At 42.4% G+C, this 15458-nt stretch overlaps 1 protein-coding gene across 7 annotated transcripts in view; it reads right to left on the bottom strand.

Annotated features, from left to right (window-relative positions):
• Positions 1–15458, bottom strand: part of ZCCHC7 (zinc finger CCHC-type containing 7) — a 273707-nt gene that overhangs the window by 226502 nt on the left and 31747 nt on the right. Inside the window, exon 1 of one of the 7 annotated variants that reach the window (XM_031654330.1) lies at positions 4585–4750. The exons of 2 other annotated variants lie outside the window; for them this stretch is intronic. The gene's annotated coding sequence lies outside the window, so the exon portion shown is untranslated. 4 more of the 7 variants (XM_031654331.1, XM_031654329.1, XM_009188485.4 and 1 more) reach the window with 4 other exon arrangements.

Here is a 15458-nt window from a genome sequence, read left to right as displayed (position 1 = left end):
AGTTCAAAGTTACAGTGAGCTATGGTCACGCCATTGTACTCCAGCCTAGGTGACAAAGCTAGAACCCAACTCAAAAATAAAACAAGCGTGGGCCAGTGCAGTGGCTCACGCCTGTAATCCTAAAACTTTGGGAGGCCAAGGCAGGTGGATCACTTGAGGTCAGGAATTCGAGACCAGCCTAGCGAACAAGGTGAAACCACATCTCTGCTAAAAATACAGAAATTAGCTGGGTGTGGTGGTATGCGCCTATAATCCCAGCTACTCAGGAGGCGGAGGCACAAGAATACCTTGAACCTGGGAGACACAGGCTGCAGTGAGTGAAGATCATGCCACTGCACTTCACCCTGGGCAACACAGCCAGACTCTGCCTAAAAACTCTGTACTAGTTACAAAACTGTATATTTTTATAATGTATATTTATAAGGTATAAATACAAACTTAATAATGACCCAATATTGAGACAAAACTCCCAACTTTGGGAATAAATGCATAAAGTGAAACACTTTACTTTCTACTGTGAGCATATTAAATCCTCCTCAGCCTTCATATTTTAAACTCAGCTCAAAATCACTTCCAACCAGGCTAAATTAAGAGCCCCTTTTATGGGCGTCCATAAGCACTTTACATGTCAAAACACTCATCACATTTCTAATTACTTATTCAACATAAATTTCCAAGGAACACAGATCACAAACCCCAGGAGGGCAGGAACTAAGGAACTATATGCACTCTGCTAAACAATGAATCACCAAAGCCAAGTAGGGTAACTGGTATTTTCGGGGTCAGCTACAAACGTTTGTTGAATTCATATATGAATAAATGAACTACACCACTGGGCATTTGTTCTTCAGCCCCGATAAATCTCGTATGTGCTTAAAATACAAAAATTATGAGATGAATTTCTCTGTTGTCTTTCAACTACTCCAAAGTCTTAAATTCTAGCATCAGCAACCAAAACTCTATACAGTAGATGTTTCTATTAGGTAATGATGGACTACTGAGAGCCCTGGAAAAATAAGTGTGTGTCCAAAATCAGGGACAGCCTAGAGAGCAATAATGATGCCAATTTATTCTTTCTTCCACTAACAGCTATACACATAAAATTAAAATTAGTTGTTTTCTTAATGTCCCAAATTTCTGCCCCAAAATACCAGGGTGTTGTGATGGTAGTTCTGGTACTAGAACCACCTTAATCCCAAAAACCAAATGGACAAGAGCCAAAAAGGCACTACATTCCTACTGGAGTTGTTTGTTTTCCAGAAATAAATAAACCAACATGTAATGCTTTTCTTCTAAAAGGTATCATATGCCTGTGCCCTTGTTGTACTGTCCTTCAGGTGGCTATGCTGTTATTATCACACAAATTGAATGTGGCTGTCTGAATAATGCTCATAGCATTTATCAGTTTATATTGAATTGTTAGCCTCAGAGGAATTCAAATAAAAGATGAATCCTTTCCTTTTTATTTAATAGGTAAATTAATTCTAAAAGAAGTCAAAGGAATTATGCTTCTTTCAAAATCCTCACTGGATCCATCCTGAGGATCCAGTGTTGACTTAAGATAAAACATAATTCCAGTGCAGCACAGAAAAAATTAAAGAGCTAAATTACAGAGTTACAAATTTGTACGCCTCCTGGAGCCATCCCAAAGGAAAGGGATTAAGAATAGAGCCATAGGCACACCTGTGAATGTATGCCAAAAATAAACTACAGAACCATAATAAAAACTGAATTCCTTGGGTCGAGGGATTTATCTCTTTCCCTGAAATGTAGAAAAATGAATTTAACAATTTAGCCCCTATGGCCTTTAAGAGGATTTTGTACCTTCTGTACTTGAAAATTGTGCTGGGCATAACGTGCTCTCTTATTAAGGTAGCTTATGTATGCCAGGGTTAAGGTCAGCCTGAGGCTGTTTTGGTTTATGTTACTGCTTTAATTACGTTCAAATGAATTTAATTTACCCTTTTAAAAAGTGTCTCAGAGGACAATGTATGTTTTTTACATACACACACACATCCCCTTGACTCAGAAGGCTTTCTTGGCTTTTTGATCCCTGTACATGATTCCCAAGTATACTAACTAGATAACAAAATCAGATTATCTCATACAGACTCCTCAATCTTCCCATCAGGAATCTGAAGTACAAAGAGATAGGAGGCCTAATTCAAGGTTATGCAGGTGGTTAAGAACACAGCTAGAAGTGATTCACATTTCTGTGATTCTCAGCCAATTGTTCACTACAATTTTTAAATAATTTTTTTTTTCCTCTCAAGACGGAGTCCTGTTCTGTTCCCCAGGCAGGAAGGCAGTGGCGCAATCTTGGCTCACTGCAACCTCCTCCTGGGTTCAAGAAATTCTCCTGCCTCTACCTCCCAAGTAGGTGGGATTACAGGCACGCGCCACCACGCCTGGGTAATTTTTGTATTCTTAGTAGAGACGGGTTTCACCATGTTGGCCAGGCGGGTCTCCAACTCCTGACCTCGTGATCCCCCTCTCCCCCGCCTTGGCCTCCCAAAGTGCCTGGATTACAGGCGTGAGCCACCGCACATGGCCCAAAATAAAACTTTCAAATAAGTTAACTTCAAATTAAGACTTTTTGGGGAAAAAAAAACCTTCCTTCATTGCAATATTTGCATTGGTTCTAACACCTAAATTTACCTCACAACTATCCATTTTACGTCCCAGCACAATTTAAAAACTGAATGAGACATTTTAGGTAAAAGGAAAACACACATTTGTCAGTTTGCCATTCAAGAATCTCCCAAGTTGGTACTCAAAGACGATCAATCCCATGACCAGAAAAGATGTTTCCCATATAAGATCCTAAAGTATCATGGAAATGAAACTTAGATCTAAGAATTAAAATATCTTAACAAATATAAAAGTTATAGAATAACTGCAAAGGCTATTACTATTCAAAAGAGGGAGCAGTATTCATTGATTGGTTTTAAACTAGACAACTTAAGGCTTATTTAAGCTTTCAGCATTTACTTAATGCAGTCTTTAATCAATCCTTCCGCTCTCACAGTCTACCTACTGGTCATTCTGATCTTTTGCTCTTATTTACTTCCAAAGCACCTTTAGCCTCTCTAGATGTTCCTTCTTGATGACAGAGGCATCCATCTCGGGTCGATTTAAATCAAATCCACAGCCTCATTTTCAGTCCAAATTTCATTGGAATGTGATGAACACACTTTACTTTCAACATAAAATTCCTTTCTTACTATTAGTGAACTGCCCCGACAGGACAGTTGAAACACAATTGACTAAGCGGTTAAAATGTCTGTCCATTTTTCAAATGCGATGGCCACTCTGAATCAAATTTGTTTGGGGTGGAGAATCCAAATGTGTGAAACAAAGGTCACAAAAGACAGAACACAGTATTTCGGTGGGAAAAAAATAAGCTAAATTTAGTCACGTAAGTCCCAGCTCTTCTTGGGATATAGACATGATTTTTATGAGAATTAATCCTATCCGGAAACATTTCCTTCACCTTTCCCTTAGCCCTTTTCCTTCGGTCATGCAGTCTCTTACCCTGATACCTAACATACTACTATAATCCTCACTTGCGATCCTTCCTGAGTTTATTCCTCACCTCAGATTCCCTTGAAAGCAGCAATGCTAAACTGTCTCCAAAGCATAATGCTTTCCTAAATATACGCACAATCCATTTAAAAGTCTTTCTATGTGACAGCCTAACTATTCAAAACACGAAGTCACTTCTCTAACGGTCTTAGATAAAAGTTTAAAAAGAAAAAGAAAACCACAAAGTCAAGAGCTTCTGAGGGGACCTGAAAAGTCATCAAACTGAACGCTCTCGTTTTATAGTTGGAGAAATGGGGCTCAGATAAACTTACTGAGCGAAAAAGGCCCTAATGGAGCCCCTAATTCAACAGTGTAATCTGAAATAATCTTAAATTCAGCCTCAATAAGAGCTTTTGGGAGTCGCCAGCGAGTTCGTGGGGGAGCCACGGCTAGAACACAGGCCTCCTGATTCCCAGCCACAGCTTTTCCACCGAACCGGCAGCTCTTCCCGAAAGTTGAGGGCAACTGTCCGCTCATAGGATGGGAGGGATAAAGGGCGCCTTAGTAAACACAGTCCAAGTCTACTTGTTTTACATGAGGAGAGGGACACAGCTCCCGAAATCTTGGATTCCACGGCTGCAGCTGCTGCTTCTGACAGCAGAGGCGGGAGGACTCGGTCCTCAAAGACTGGATTCCCTCTCGGCGCGCCGAGATCTCTGCGCTTCACTGACTGGCTTCCCTACAAGACTGGGGATCTTGCGGAGAGATAAAAAGGGCAGACACGCCACCCGCACCGAGGCCCTGGACGCCCAGCCGCTCCAGAATCACGGCCTTAGCCCTTGGAGGGCCAGAGACGCGGACCCCCAGACCCGCAGCCCGGCCGCGTGGGTAGGCGCGCAACTGAGGAACCAGGAGCTGCGCCCTGCCACGAGTGAGGGGCGGACGGGAGACGTCGAGGCCGGCGAGGGGGCACGCGCTAGTTCCACAGCCCGGCGGGAGAGACGTAGGGTAGGCAGGCGTCCCAGGCCGCGGGTGGTTCGGGGTCCGTCACAGACATACTCACTGCCGCGGTTGCAAACAGGAAGCACCAGCCAGGAACCAAAACGCGTAGAGGGACAGGGAGGGGCGAGGACAAATGAGGTAAGGAGGCCGCGTCCACGCAGACCTGGGAGGAGGGAAGGCATTTCCGGGACAACGCAGTTCTCGGCGTCGCCTTTCTGTGTCCGCCCACCTGCCGCGCCTGGTGTTCGCATGCGTACTGAGTGCGAACCCGTTCTCTGCCCCGCCTATAATCTTTAGGTTTGCCTTCCTTGCTTTGCCCCTTCCCCTTCCCATCTTCTCTTGAAGTTACCTAGGCTGCGTCTATTATTTGAATGACTCGTACGGAAAAGATGCTATTTACCGGGCAAAAGCCGAGGAGTTCGTGCCCTGTTATGTCCGCAAGGAAAACTACAAGTCCCATGAGGACCCAGGCGGGATTGAGGCCGGGCTCTGCCTCCTTCTCCCTGGCGCTCGGTGGACGCCCCCCTAGTGCCACGTGGCGCGGGAGCCGAGCTGATCGCCTGCGTGACGAGGGCCGTTGCGGCTGGCAGCTTGGCCCGCGGTCCTGGGTAGCCCTGGAGCGGGAAATGCCTCCTTGAGAGCGCATGGCTTCAAGCTTCTTCCTTGCGCTCCTGATCTTAGGCTGGTCGCTTTTACCTTTAGGTTTAAGTTGAACACAGCTCACACTGGGCGCTTCCTCCCCCTCTTTCTGGAATTCCAGGCAACAGATTTAACACTTTATGAATCTTGAAGAGCTGCACTACTGCTAAATATTGGAGTTAATGCTGATCCTTTGGAAGCCTCCGAAGGCTACAAGACTGTGATGGGAGCCCTCTGGTTTCAGTTGCCTTTCTCACACCTTATTTTAATACTCAAGGTAAACCCATTTGTACAACTGTAGAAATAACTGTCAACCTAAGGGAAAAACTGAGGCAAAGTTAATATAAATAGAGAATTTATTTGGGCCAAGTCTCAGGAATGCAACCTGGGAGCATCAATTCAAGTTACCTTTAATTTAATACATGATCTTAGCTGCAGTTTCAAGTGAGTTATTTGGTTGGCCAGGAAGCTCGAACTCTTGGCTTAAAGGGATTGATCCTTCCACCTCTTCCTCCCAAAGTACTGGAATTACAGGCGTGGGCGACTGCACCCAGCTACAAGTGAATTTTTAAAGGAAAAAAGAAAAGAGGCCCTTGCTAAATTGTATGGCAAGAATTTACGTTAAAATAACAACCTATCCATTGGCTATACGTTGTTCTTTCTATCACGAATTCTAGGAACACGAAGATAAAGGGTGATGCTTGTACAGGACAGAAAAGAACAAAGTGCCTTTAAACAATTGCTAGTGTACATGGGGATGGTGCTGACTGAGGTCTCATACTCAGGTCCCTCTGGGCATGATAAATTTTGAATGCCTGGCCAGGCTGGTGGGGTTGCTCACACCTGTAATCTCAGCACTTTGGGAGCCTAAGGGGGAAGGATCTCTTAAGGCCAAGAATTCGAAACCAGCCTGGGTAATATACCAAGAAGCTATCTCTTAAAAATCTTTAAAAATTAGCCGGGCGCGGTGATGCACCACGCAACTGCACTCCAGCCTGGGTAACAGACTGAGATCCTGTCTCAAAAAATAAAATTAGATAAAGAATAAATCTCCTTTTTATAAAATCCTTTTATAAAAATTAAATAAAAATTAAAATTTTAAAAAAATTTAAATTTTAAATATTAGCTGTGTGATGGGGCAGGCCTGTAGTCCTAGTTACTCAGGAGGCTGGGGTGGGAAGATTGCTTGAGCCTGGAAGTTCAAGGTCACTGTGAGCTGTGATTACACCACTGCACTCCAGCCTGGATAAGAGACCCCATATCTTTAATTTAAAAAAAAAATGGAGGGGCCAGGCATGGTAGCTCATGCCTGTAATCCCAGCACTTTGGGAGGGTGACATGGGAGGATCTCTTTAGTCCAGGAGTTCAAAATCAGCCTGGGCAACATAGTGAGACCCCATCTCTATTTCTTAAATTATTAAATAGAAATAAAAATAAATTGTTTTGTTCTGTGAGTTACCAGGAATGTAAAAAAAAGATTAAAATAAAGTAAATTGTTGCATACTTTTAATATAGCATAGACTGCTCTGAGCTATTTTTCTCCTGTCATAATGAAACACTTTGCCAGTTCATTGGCCCCTCTCAATTCTCCTCAAGATAAGTGTGACTTATGTGTGTTAAGAGATAGGTGGTGTTAGAAAGTGCAGATAAGCTCTACATTTTTAAGCAACTGGTCTCACAGAGCCAGGAGTCTGGCTGGGAAAACGGTTAAAGTCTAAGAGTTTGGCTAGAAAAGCATTAGAACATTTAATTAACATTGTGGTAAGTGCTGGGAAGGAGAAGGACAGGGTACTATGAAAAGGTAAAACTGGAGAACCACTTTTACAGATAAGGAAAGAGGCATAGAAGCAGCTCACAGGTGACTGGATTGTTTGTTTAGGTAATGTGTATTGTATAAAACAAATGTCACCTTTTTAAAAATATTGAGCTTTTATTAAGTGCCGGTATTACTCCTATATATCTATTATATATAATATTTTAAATTTCAACAATACTTTGTGGGTTGTATTTTTTTTTTTTTTTTTTTTTTTTGAGATGGAGTCTTGCTCTGCCACCCAGGCTGGAGTGCAGTGGCACTATAACATCTCACTGTACCCTACCTTCCAGTCAAGTGTTGCTCCCACCTCAGCCTCTCAAGTAGCTGGGACTGCAAGCTCACGCTACTGGGACCTGCTAATTTTTCTTTCTTCTTTTTTTTTTTTTTTTTTCTTTTTATAGAGCTGTGGTATCCCGTGTTGCCCAGGCTGGTCTTGAACTCCTGCTCTCCTGGGCTCAAGCAAGCCTCCCGCCTATTCCTCCCAAAGTGCTGGGATTACAGGTGTGAGCCTGAATTACAGAGCCTGGCCAACACTTTCAAGTTGATTTTTTAAATTCTTATTTCACAAAAAAAAAGAAAGGAAGGAAGGGAAGGAAAGAAGGGAGGGAGGGAGGGAGGTAACAGATGTAGAAAGGCTAAGTAACGCTTATAGAAGGCCGTAAGTTTAGGACATACAGTCATGTGCTACTTAATAATGTTCCAGTCAGAAACAGACTGCACATACTACAGTGGCCCCATAAGATTACTTTATCATATTTTTATTGTACCTTTTCCATGTTTAGATATACAAATACCATTGTGTTACAATCACCTATAGTATTCAGTACAGTAACATGCAGTTATCTAGCTTAGGAGCAATATGCTCTACCGTATAGCCTAGGTGTGTAGTTGACTATACCATCTACTATACTATCTAGGTTTCTGTAAATACACTCAATGATGTTTGTACAACGATGAAGTTAGCTAATGATGCATTTCTCAGAACATATCCCAGTCTTTAATGACACATGACTGTACTCCTAATTACCATGTCCCATCTTCCCACTATCACACATGCATTCAACACAGATTTACTGCTTTCCCATGCTCAGAATGCTTCAGCCTACCCCTTTAGTTTATGTCTTAAAACCTAGAGTCCTTTGGATGGCGTAAAAGGCACTTCTTGAGCTGACATCTGCCTACCATTGACGCTGAATCCTGAGCAGTTGCCAGAACACACTATGCCCTCCCACATCTGTGCCTTTGCAAAGAACACTCCACTGCCTGTAAAGTCCTTCTCGCTGTCCTTCTAACATATACCCACTCACCCTACTCCACTGAAGTTTTGGGTCTTCAGGGAAACTTCCCACCTCAGCCTCTCTCTCCACATACACAGCATTTCTCTTTCTAATTGAAGCTGTCTCTAGTCCCCGCTTCTCCTTTTTTTTTTTTTTTTTTTCCCAACACAGGGTCTCACTCTGTCACTCAGGCTGGAGTGCAGTGGTGTGAATACAGATCACTGCAGCCTCAACCTCCTGGGCTCAAGAGATGCTCCCACCTCAGCCTCCCAAGAAGCTGGGACTACAGGCATGCATCGCTACACTGCACCTGGCTAATTTAAAAATATATACATTTTGTGGAGATGGGATCTTGCCATGTTGACCAGGCTGCTCTTGAACTCCTGTCTCAAGCAGTCCTCCCGCCTCAGTGTGAACCACAGTGCCCAGCCCCTACTTCTTGAAATCATGGGTAACAGCTTGCATAAGTATCCTGAAGTATTTCTTACACAGTATCTTCTAAAGAGACCAACATTTATTTGAGAAGGGAAGCACCTGTTCTTCCCACAGTAGTGGCAGTAGTACATCAACAGTGCACAGCTGAATTGGGACAGGGGCCAGGACAAAGCAGAAATCTGCTGCAGAGACCAGGAAAGATAAAGGATGTTCTGTGCAGGATCTGGGCAAGCAGCACTCATCCATATCCTTTGCATTGCAAACAGAGGAGCTACCTCCTTCCTTTTTATTTTCCAGTTTGTTAATGGCTCCTAGAACCTCTGAGAACTAACTGATTTTGACCTCTTAACAGTTGCCTTTCAACTACCATTCATTCACTGCAAGCCTACTGTGTAAATGGGCCCTGGCTAACCACTTCAGATATATTGTCTCTTGTCCAGTTCAAGTGACTCTAAAAGGGAGGAGTTAGCCCCACCTCACTGAAGCAAATGGAGACTTGGAGTGATCAAGTGACATGAGTTACACAGCTGGGAAGTGGTGAAGCTGGAGTTCAACTCAAGTTATGTCTAGATCTAAAACTCATGCTCTTTTCACATGCTCAAAGCTGCATTCAAAACTGAACTTTAGCATGGAGTCTATGATGAGTGGCTCGTGTGCTTCCACCCAGCACCTAGCCCAAAGGCTAAGCACAGAGAGGGCTCACAGTGGACACTTTGGAATGAGTAGATTCTGTATGGAATGGTTGGTAAATGAAGGCCTGGGCATGGTGTGAACAGTGTTATGGGACAGCAGAGGGAGGGTGGTGGCTGATTAGGAAATGGAGAAGCCTCTGCAGAGGAACAGAGTTGAGTGAGGCCTGGAGAAATAGAAGTAGTCAGAAAAAGGCCGACCAATTCCAGCATTCTCACAGCAAAGACCACTAACAGGCAATTCACAGAACAGAGCCCAAAGGCCATGAATAGTGCTCCACATCACCAACAGTCAAGAAAAGCACCAAGGTATCTCATGCACAGTAGATGAGAATACAAACTGGAAAAGTGTGTTAGGAGAGCTATTTGAGTAGCATCTATGCATAATTATAAATGAGGTATGTTCTTAAATTTATGTACAAACATTGTGATAGAAAAAATGAAACAAATATTCATTAGTAAGGGGAGCGATCTAAGCAAGGACATACTTATACTATTTTTTAAAAATGCACTTTGGCCTGGCACAGTGGCTCACACCTATAATAACGGTAGGCTAAGGAAGGCAGACTGCTTGAGCCCAGAAGTTCCAGACCAGCCTGGGTAACATGGCGAAACCCCATCTGAACAAAATACAAAAATTAGCTGGGAATGGTGATGTGCATCCAGTAGTCCCAGCTATTTGAGCTGAGGTGGGAGGATCCACTTTCGAGCCCGGTAGGTGCAGACCAGCCTGGCCGACATGGCCAGCCCCCATCTCTACTAAAAATACAAAACTTAGCGGGCATGGTGGCTGCGCCTGTAGACCAGCTTCCTTAAAAAGATACAGAAGGATTCACAAAGACATACAGTTAAATGAAAAGGTAAATTGCAGAGCAGTAGGTGTATTGAAATCTTTTTTATTTTTGTGACAGAGTCTCGCTCTGCTGCAGGTGCAGCGGCATGATCTCCAGCTCCTGCAGCCTCCACCTCCCCACTTAAGTGATTCTCTGCCTCAGCTTCTACAAGTAGCAGCTACTACCAGCACCTGCCACCCGTAGCTAATTTTGTATTTTAGTAAGGGTGGGATTTTTACCATGTTGACCAGGCTGGTCTTGAACTCCCGGCCTCCAAGTCCACCCACCTCGGCCACCCAAACTGCACAAGTTACAGAGCCAGAGAAGGCGCACAGACCCAACCCATTTTATGTTTTAAAAGGGTACATGTGTGTCTATATGTAGATGTCTATTACATAGATACATAGACAAAATACTACGAATGCCAATTAGTAGCGGTGGTTATTCACATCTTAGAAGGAGGGTGGGAGTAGAATTGAAGGACTTTCATCTAAACAAAAAGTGAGACATGATTCATTGAGAAAAACAGCATGTAACTTCTGTGGTAATTCCATCAAAACTACATAACTTGAATAAACATGAAAACTATCAAAAACAAATTGGGGACATTCTACAAAATAATGGACTTTCAAAACTATCAGTGTGGGAAATGCAAAGAAACTGAGTTACTGTACCACATTAAAAAGGGAACAATTGGCTTGAAAGCATCAACATCCAAGATTTAGGTTAGAGGGACAGTACTATATTAACATTATTTCCCTGATTTTTATATTTACATTATGGTTATGTGGGGAGCAGCCTTGGTTTTATTTTAGGTTGAGCACACTGAGTATCTGGGTAAAGGGGCATCATGTCTGAAACTGATGCTTAAGAGAGTGGCTAGGAAGAAAAATTCTGGGAGCTGGGGGAGAGAGAGAGGAGTGTGGTAAAAGTTAACATTTTGGAGATCTGTGTAAAAGGTATATGAGGATTCTTTGTACTGATTTTGCATTTTTTCTCAGAATGTGAAATTAATCCAAATATAAAAATTAAAAAGACAAAATAAAAAGAATGAGTGAGAGTTTGCTAGGTAAGAGAAGCAGAAGATCTTCTGTCAAAGGAACGGGATCAGCAAAGCATCACACAAGTGTGCGGTCTTCTGTGTTGACAAGCCTGACTCTGAATATCAGGACATAGCATGGTGTGGTGAACGGGGGAGTAGAGGGATGATGAGCAGCATAACCCTGATGGACATATTTCCCTGCTACCTAAGATTGGAAGTAAGACTTTAGGCCTCCATTATAGCCAGCCTCAAGTCTTGCAAGACTATACTTGATGGTTCTCATGGCAGCTCAGTCTTTGCATTGAGTGATGTCTCTTCATCCAGTGACTGTGTGTAATGGAACCCTAGAATCATGGCTGAAAGGGACATCTAGTCCAACTCTCTCATTTTGCAGAAGGGACCAACTAAGATGCAAAATGAAGAAGAGATTTTACCAAGGTCCCAACAAGGTTAGTGTTAAGAAAATTGGCCTACATTTCACAATCCATCATTCTTTCTATTGCACCAAAGTCTAAATGATAAGGGAGAAAAAATAGAAGGCTAGCAAGGGAAATGACTGAATGTTAAAGTTTGGACATTTTTTATTTGATAAAAATACAAACTTAGTGTCTGTACAATTTTAAAAGTAAACAATACCAATGTTATTGTAGAAACTGTCATCACTTAAGCCAATAGATTCCAACTGGTAAGTGATATTCAATTCAAGCTCCTAGGTCTGAAGCAGCAATCAAGGTGATTCTCAGGAATTCTCAATGACATTGGTACCCATCTGGATTTGTTGAAAAGTTTAACATCCTTTTGTATTATTCATGATTCTGCAGTTCTTCCAATTGCAGGGTGATGGAGAGAGCACGCAATTTTCAACCAGGCTAGGAAATCGTTCTTGAAAATTTGGACATTCATATAGATGGCTTTTAATTTTTCTTGGAGACTGTCTTTCCTTATGAAATCATGAAATTTAAAAATGTATAGTATAAATTAAACTATATACATGATAATATTCTCATTACAGTAAAATCCTAGGGATAAGGAACTAGTATTTCAAAGGGAGTTACCCATTCCCAGTTTTTATTGGCTTCTTCTTAGTTGGAATTTTATTCCTCAAGGAGGCTTTAGCTCTAAATGACTATAATAGATACAGCTAAGGCTGTTTGGGGATTCTAATTTATTTTAAGAATGAAATCAGATTCAGCTACAAGGAATCTTGGAAGCGTAATCATCAGTAACATGTTGAGGAAGCTGCCACCCTAAAGGCATGCCTTTCTTTTAAATGTCCATGAGCCCTGGATCCACAGATTATCAGACATGAAGGATCACACAGAGCTCTCAAAGAGATATTGGGAATTATCATCTGGAAGGGCTGCTCTCTTGGCTGCCCATCCTGGACCCAAGTGCTTTCACAGTTTCCAGTTTCCACATATCTTGCTTGAAATGCTACCATAAGATTAACACCCTCAGGACTTTTAAGATTAACTACAAAGAAACTAATTTAAGAAATAAGGTAAGATCATTCATCGCATAGCAGGCCACACGGATTTACTGCAGTCAACTTCCAAAGCACAATTATGAAAATGAAAACTTCTAGATATGATACTTTGTAAAACAGCATTGCTTATCCATTGTTTCACCCTCAGTTGGGTGAGCCGTTGCTTATTATGGGGGCTTTAAAGGGACTCTCTGTGATGCTCGTCTTCCCTCTGCCTCTCCTTCCGGGATCAGTATTTCTTCTGTGGTTGATTTGGGCAGTCTGCCATGTAGGTGGTGTATTTCTTATATGGTATATTAATTACAGAAGGGTTATATCCTCCCCTATCCCAATACAAACTTCCTGTTTCCTGCACAGAGGTTGGGCCAGGGACAGAATTGGCTAGGATCCCTGTTCTTGCTTGGACTTGGATCTGTGGTAAAATCCTGGAGACTTCCACACAGTTTTTATTTTCAGAATGTTTGATATCTCTCCCAGAGGAATGGCTTTTCTCATTTGTACTTTATACTATTTGCTCACTAGAACTTCCCCTGGGAACTCTTTTCTGTGCCAAGCTTGGGAAATAGTGAGAGGGGATTTTTTTGTCATGTCTATGTTGGTTTTCTTAGCAGAGAATCACACCCATCTAGACAATAGCTAAGAGGCTCCACCTGGGAGGCTGTGTGGTGAGGCGGTGGACGTGCGGTGGTTTAGGAGGCGAGGCAGGAGGATCCATGAGCCAGGGTTTGCAGGACTGAAGAAACTGGGCAATGGCAAGATCCTCATCTCTGCAAAGATATAAAGGCATTGAGCAGGACGTCTGCGGAACGAGTGGGATCACTTACCTAAAACCGGAAATCCAAAGACTGCAATAAAAGCCATGATCCATACCTACACCAACCTAGGCAAGAAGTGAACCCTATCTCAAAATAAAAGGGGAAAAGAAACCAGTGCAGGCCAGGCATAAAGTGAGAGGCCTCCTTGGCCAGGAGGGCTGAGGCAGGAGGATTGCTTGAGGCCAAGAGATTGAGACTAAGCCACAAATCCAACAGGACAATATCTCCTAAAAAGTATTTAAACAAATAAATAAAAACCAATACGAAACTATCTGAATAAATGCCTATATAGGGAGGCTCTGGGAGCCTGGTGGAATGGACTAAGAAAAGTTAGAGAAAAGTCTACAGAATTGGACACCTTTGAGATCTGCAGGCAGGACTGGGCACAGAGAAAGGAAAAGTAGAGGATGGCAAGAACAGGCAGAGGAAACAGCAGGTGCACAAAAGGAGTCCCTGGAATGGAAATCAATAGAGCTAAATATCCTGGGAGCTGGGGAGACAGAGTAGGGGGAGTGATGATAGGAGCACTTGGAGGGGCTATGGCGACATAAGGAAGAGAGAGGAGGAGGCCAAGAGCTAGGAGCTTAGAATACATCACGAAGAAATTTTATTTCTATCCAAGGAGCGATGGGAAAACAGTGTTAGAGGCAACAACAAAATGCCCTATTAATGGAAATGCGTCAGTGATGGAAGTCTTTAGAAGGGGTGAAACATGCTGGATGGAAGCCCCAAAGGAATATGGTTTTGATGGAAGTATTTCCATGCCCTGTATACTAGCCAAATGTATTCCGGAATCTCTAAAATGAAACCTCATCCCTCTCGGTAAATCTCAATCTAAATCTCTCACCCTGGCAGGTATGTTCGTTTTGACGGCTGGTGGTAGAAATTCGGAGCCAGGTTAGGTGCGTCCCAGTGGAGAAGTTAGGTGGCAGGCTGTTGGAGGCTTACATGACTTCTTGGTTGTTGGAGACCATTTTTTTGGCTATGGCTATTTTGAGTTGTTATTAAAAGAGGTATCACACTTACATGGATGAATCATTTTTTATTAAGAAAAGTCCCTCTTTATCTTCCAGCCAATGGATTTCTTCTCCCGGCATCCTACGCTGCCGTACGGTATTGGTAGAGAGAGAGAGAAATCAGAAAGTGGGAGTTCTCCAACTTTGTTTCTGTTTTTCGACATTGTTTTGGCTATTTGGGGCTTTCCTATAAATTTCAGGATCAATCTTTCCGTTTTTGCAAAAATGGCCATTGGAGTTTTGATAGGGATTACATTAAATCCATAGATCATTTTAGGAGTATTGCCATAAGTTTTCTGATGTATAACAATGGAATTTCATTACATTAAATTAGGTCTTTTTAAATTTTATTCAGCAGTTTTATAACTTTCAGTGTACAAGTCTTTCCTCCTTGGCTAAATTTATTCCTAAGAATTGTATTTTATTATTCTGGAATTTTTTTTTTAGGATCACTTTTTGATGATGTATACATACACCACTGGTTTTTCTGAGTTTATCTTGTACCCTGCAACTTTGCTAAATTCACTTACTAGATCTGATAGATCTTTTGTGTACTTCTTGGGATTTTCTATATGTAGAATCCTGTCTTCTGCAACTGTAAATATTTCTTCCTTTCCAATTTGGATGACTATTGTGATTCCAAATAATGAGAGTGTTTTACTTTTTCTTCCCAAACTGCTCTGTCTAGGACCCCAGTACCATGTGGAGTAGCAGTGATGAAAGCGGGCATCCTTATATTGTTTCTGCTCTTAGTGGTGCTTTCAGCCCATCACCGCTAAGGCTTTGAGGCTTGTTTCCCCTTTGTTCCCTTCAGTCTCTTTAAGTTAGGGTTGGCAATAGTGCCAAATTTAGAGGACAGGAGGGAATGGTCACTAGTGAGGTG

Source organism: Papio anubis, chromosome 13, assembly GCF_008728515.1.
Source record: "Papio anubis isolate 15944 chromosome 13, Panubis1.0, whole genome shotgun sequence".
In the NCBI taxonomy this organism is placed as follows: Eukaryota; Metazoa; Chordata; class Mammalia; order Primates; family Cercopithecidae; genus Papio; species Papio anubis.
Note: the sequence above shows the minus strand (reverse complement) of the source record. Positions and strands in the feature narration are given on the sequence as shown.